Source organism: Oryctolagus cuniculus, chromosome 21 (genome assembly GCF_964237555.1).
Source record: "Oryctolagus cuniculus chromosome 21, mOryCun1.1, whole genome shotgun sequence".
NCBI classification, from domain to species: Eukaryota; Metazoa; Chordata; class Mammalia; order Lagomorpha; family Leporidae; genus Oryctolagus; species Oryctolagus cuniculus.
Window position 1 is genome coordinate 8,496,101 of NC_091452.1, and position 5,403 is coordinate 8,501,503.

Sequence of the window (5,403 nt, forward strand, 5' to 3'; positions counted from 1 at the left end):
AAGAAATAAAAATGGCTGAAAAGCCGTTTGGAAATAGCTTCCGTCTCGTGCGTGGTTTCGGCGAGCACGGAGGGGACGGCACACACAGCTGGTGCGTGCACAAATCAGCGGCTTCCTGCGAGGAAGTTGGTGCCACGTTCCACATCTTCTTAGAAAGTCCCATAACCGTCTACGGCCATACCACCCTGGACGCGCCCGACCCCGTCTGATCTCGGAAGAAAACTCCACAACCGCACACTGGCCACAAGAGTTTCACTCTCTGGGAGTCAGTCGAGGAAGACACAAAGCAGCGGAGAGAGGCCCCTGGGGACCGCTCCCAGCTTCCCCCGCCCCTGAGCAAGCTCCGCAGGGGGTGACCCTCTGCTCTCTGCTGGTGCACCAGGTGTGCGTGACACAGTTGAAGTGACAAAGGTGACAGGAAGAACCGATATGGAGGCCGGCGCTGCGGCTCACTAGGCTAATCCTCCGCCTAGCGGCGCAGGCACACCGGGTTCTAGTCCCGGTTGGGGCGCCGGATTCTGTCCCGGTTGCCCCTCTTCCAGGCCAGCTCTCTGCTGTGGCCCGGGAGTGCAGTGGAGGATGGCCCAGGTGCTTGGGCCCTGCACCCCATGGGAGACCAGGAGAAGCACCTGGCCCCTGGCTTTGGATCAGAGCGGTGCGTCAGCCATAGCAGCCATTAGGGGGGTGAACCAATGGAAAGAAGACCTCTCTCTCTCTCTCTCTCTCACTAACTCTGCCTGTCAAAAAAAAAAAAAAAAAAATTCATTCATTTGTCTGAGAGGCGGAGAGGGAGAAGCAGATAGAGAGTGCGTGCTCCCGTCAGCTGCTCTGGGCCTGGCCAGGCTGAAGCCAGGAGCTGGGAACAGAATCCAGGTCTCCCCTGTGGGCGGCAGGAACCTAACTACTGTCATCGTCCTTGCCTTCCAGGGGCTGCGTGTGCGGGAAGCTGCAGCCAGGGGCCGGCGTCAGGTTGAGGGAGGCGCTCTGGTGTGGGATGCAGATGCCGTAGCTGCCGGCTAAGCCACCAGGCTAACTGCCCACCCCACAGCTTTCCACGGTCAAGTGCCCCATCGGCAACGCTCTGGGGTCATTTCTCTACTGTTTTGAAAGACCTCCAGGTAAGGGCTCTGCCTGCTAATTGCTATGCAACAATCTACCTGCTAACGATCATTTGTTGTCCGTGTGAATTGGAGGTTGGGCGGTGAGGCCAGCTCGTCTCTGCTCCACGCGGCGGCGGTGGCCGAATCCGCTCCGAGGTGGCTCACTCCCCGACCTGGCACTGTGCTGCTAGCCCCGGGCGTGGAGCTCAGGCCGGGCACAAGGCTGAGGACATCGGCAGCGCCCCCTGCCCAGTGTGCGCCTCTGCCAGGGACGCTGGGCTGCCTTCCAGCCTGGCAGCCGGCTGTGAAGAGCGAGGCGGAGGGACATGGCCTCAGGGGTCGGTGTCACGGTGTGTACCCCGCTGGTCGGTGCAGCCAAGGTCAAGGGGAGCGGACACGGCTGAAGGCGCTTGCAGCTGTGGAAAAGCACACGGAGGGGGACTTGGCTGCGGCAGTTTCTGGAAAACACCGCCTGCCGCCACGCCCCCGGGTAGCGGTCCCTCCCGCCCCTCCAGCCTACCCCGGCCTGCGGCCAGCTGGGGAGTGAACCGGCGGGGGGAAGGCCTCTCTCTCCCCCTCTCTCTGTAACTCATCTTTCAAAGAAATAAAATAAATCTTAAGAGATTATTTATTTTTGTAAAGCTGGATTTTTAAAAAAATATTTACTTATTTATAAATCAGAGTTATAGAGAGAGAGGGAGAGACACAGAGAGAGGTCTTCCACCCGGTGGTTCACTCCTAAATGGCCGTACCAGCAGGAGCTGGGCCAATCTGAAGCCAGGAGCTTCCTGAGGTCCCCCACGTGGCTGCAGGGGCCAAGCCTTTGAGCCGTCTTTGGCTGCTTTTCCTGGGCGGTTAGCAGTGAAGCAGCCTAGATGTGAACTGGCGCCCACGTGGGTTGCAGGCATTAAGGGGGCAGCTTCACCTGCTACGCCAGCGCTGGCCCCCATTGTGAGTTACTGTGTCTGCTCTCACCATTTCTGTCCAGCATTGTACTCAAGGTTATAGCCATTTTGATAAGGCAAAGAAAAGAGATTTTTAAAATTTACATTGGAAAACAAGAAGTAAAATTTGCAGACGATGATCATCTGTGTAAAAAATGTGGCCGGCGCCGCGGCTCACTAGGCTAATCCTCCGCCTTGCAGCACGGGCACACCGGGTTCTAGTCCCGGTTGGGGCGCCAGATTCTGTCCCGGTTGCCCCTCTTCCAGGCCAGCTCTCTGCTGTGGCCAGGGAGTGCAGTGGAGGATGGCCCAAGTGCTTGGGCCCTGCACCCCATGGGAGACCAGGAGAAGCACCTGGCTCCTGCCATCAGATCGGCGCGATGCGCCGGCCGCAGTGCGCCGGCCGTGGCGGCCATTGGAGGGTGAACCAACGGCAAAGGAAGACCTTTCTCTCTGTCTCTCTCTCTCACTGTCCACTCTGCCTGTCAAAAAAAAAAAAAAAAAAAAATGTGATGGAACCTACAGAAAAACCACCGGTGAGTTCAGTGAAGTCCTGGACATAAGATCATTACACAAACAGCAACTGCATTTCTATACGTATGCAATGAAAAACTGGAAACTGGAATTTTATTTTTTAAAAAGATTTATTTAGAGGAAGAGTTAGAGACCTGTCTTCCATCTGCTGGTTCACTCCCCAATTGGCCGTGATGGCTGGAGCTAGGCCAATCAGAAACCGAAGCTTGGAGCTTCTTCTGGGTCTCCCACATGGGTGCAGGGGCCCAAGGACATGGGCCATCTTCCACTGCTTTCCCAGGCCACAGCAGAGAGCTGGATTGGAAATGGAGCAGCTGGGACTTGAACCGGCGCCCATATGGGACGCCGGCGCCGCAGGCAGAGGATTCACCAAGCGAGCCCCGGCGCCGGCCCCGGTTTCTTTGTATTTAAGGGTCTGCTCTAATAGCTCCTTTCTCTGCATTTTCTCACAGGAGGCCAGAGAAGGCCAGAGGACACTCAGCATCCTGCCGCATCACCGAGTTCCCCGGCCCATTTCCTCTTCTCCACGTCCCACCATGGCCCCCTTCCTGCCCCCTCAGAACAAAGACCCTGTTCTCCCCGTTTCCAACAGGCTTTCCTTCCTCTGTGCCGACGCCCTCCCTAATCCTGTGCCGGGCTCAGTGTCTCCAAGGCCCGGGGGTCTCGACGCTTGGTTCTGGCTGCGGCCTCTTGCTTAGCTGCTGGATCGGCGGGGGACAGCTGGGGGCTGGCTGGGCCTTGTTGGCATGCGGCCTCCGGGGGAAGGGGCACTGCGCTCTCTGCCTAGCCTGGCTTGGGCTTCCTCACAGCATGAACGCCCTCAGGCTGCGCAGACCAACCACCTGGGCTGGACAGCATCAAGAGTGTTAGCCCAGCCTGGTTTTCGTTTTTTTTTTGTTTTTTTTTTTTTTTTTTCCCCTAAGATTTATTTATTTGAAAGGCAGAGTTACAGAGAGAGGGGGAGAGAGAGAGAGGTCTCCCATCCATTGGTTCACTCCCCAAATGGCCGCTACGGCTGGCGCTGTGCCTATCCGAAGCCAGGAGCCAGGAACTTCCTCCAGGTCTCCCACGCAGGTGCACGGGCCCAAGGGCTTGGGCCATCTTCTACTGCTTTCCCGGGCCACAGCAGAGAGCTGGATCGGAAGTGGGTCAGCCAGGATGTGAACTGTTGCCCATATGGAATGCCAGCACCGCAGGTAGTGGCTTTACCATATGTCACAGCGCTGGCCCTAGCCCAGCCATTTTATAAGGGAGACTGTTTCCTTTCCCACGCTGATCAAAGCTCACCATTGAAGGAATGAGTTTTCATTTAAGAGGAGACTGTGTTATACCAGACAGTAACTGGCATTCATCGAGGGTTACCTGCGGGCCAGCTGCTCCTCTAAGCCTTCTACATGGCGAGGTGGGCCTCGCTGATTACCGTTTCTGAGATCCACTTGGGTGGCACAGAGAGGCACAGTGAGAAGTGACAGAGCCGGGACTGACAGCCACAGAGCCCGAGCCAGAGCCTGTGTACGGACTGCTGGGCTGCTTGCTGGGCAGTCACAGGCTGATTGTAACACTTCTGCCAGTAAGTAAGAAACAATAAGAAACAGTAGCTTTTTTTTTTTTTTTTTTTTTACAGGCAGAGTGGACAGTGAGAAAGGTCTTCCTTTGCCGTTGGTTCACCCTCCAATGGCCGCCGTGGCTGGCACACTGCGGCCGGCACACCGCACCTATCTGAAGGAAGGCAGGAGCCAGGTACTTATTCTGGTCTCCCATGCGGGTGCAGGGCCCAAGCACCTGGGCCATCCTCCACTGCACTCCCGGGCCACAGCAGAGAGCTGGCCTGGAAGAGGGGCAACCGGGACAGAATCCGGTGTGCCGGCGCCGCAAGGCGGAGGATTAGCCTAGTGAGCTGTGTTGTGGCCAACAATAGCTGGTTTTAAAAACTGAAGTGGTTCCTCTGTGCTGGGCTCCTGTCCTGGTAGGGGCCCCAGACACAGTCGCTGCCGCTGTCCCAGCTCCCAGGAGAGGAGGCCGAGAGCCCCGGGGAGGTCTAGGTCACCTCACCCGGCCGGGAGATGGGGTTGGAACTGGGGGCCCGCTGAAGGCCTCGCTCTTTCCCATGCATGTCACGCCAGAATCCAGCGGATCCTAATGCCGTGCCCGTCTTTGATGGGGACCCTCTTCTTGGAAGGCCGGCTGTTGGGGTTAACCTGGAGCAGGGCCAGGATCCGCGGGAGGACTTCCCAGATCAGTTTTGCCAGGCAGCGCCGTGGTCTGCAGCCGGGCCCTCGGTCCTCTCGCTCCCTTCCCAGCGGCCTCCGAGCCACGAGCGGGCCGGGGCCCGGGGAGGACCGGGGAGGAGAGGCAGGCCCTGGGGCAGCGGGCGCGGGAGGCAGCCAGGCCCTGGTCCTGCGCTGTGGGAGGCCGGGAGGGCTCTGCTTCTCCACGCGCGAGTGGAGTCCCTGCCTGGGTCTAGACAGCACTTCCCTGCAGGGCTCCCGCGTAGACCCCAAGCCCATCCTGAGTCACGGGGCTGCTTGGTTTCCCAGCATGCACTTCACGGTCACAGTGCTCGCCCCGCCCCCTGGGGGCGCATGGACTTCTGGAAAGCTGACTCCTAACTTCTGGGAAGCTGACTCCTAACTTCTAGGAGCGGAGCACGTGGCTGAGGCCTAAGCCAATCAGAATAATCCCCAGCCCTTGGCTGCTGTGATTGGGCCAAGAGCGGGCACGTGACTCGATTGGCCCAATCAGAGTGAAATAGAGGCCGAGACGCCTGTTCTGCTGGGTGTGAGGGAGTTCCTGCAGGTGCTGCCAGATGGCCGCAGGTGCTGCAG

General features: G+C 58.4%; 1 long non-coding RNA gene across 1 annotated transcript in view; it reads left to right on the forward strand.

Moving 5' to 3' along the window:
* The window catches only part of LOC103351732 (uncharacterized), a 13,598-nt gene extending 10,378 nt beyond the window's left edge, over positions 1-3,220 (forward strand). Inside the window, exons 2-3 of the long non-coding RNA XR_519447.4 lie at positions 928-1,118; positions 3,031-3,220. This is a non-coding gene — a long non-coding RNA (uncharacterized lncRNA). The remainder of the gene's footprint in view (positions 1-927; positions 1,119-3,030) is intronic.
* Positions 3,221-5,403: the final 2,183 nt, after the last annotated feature.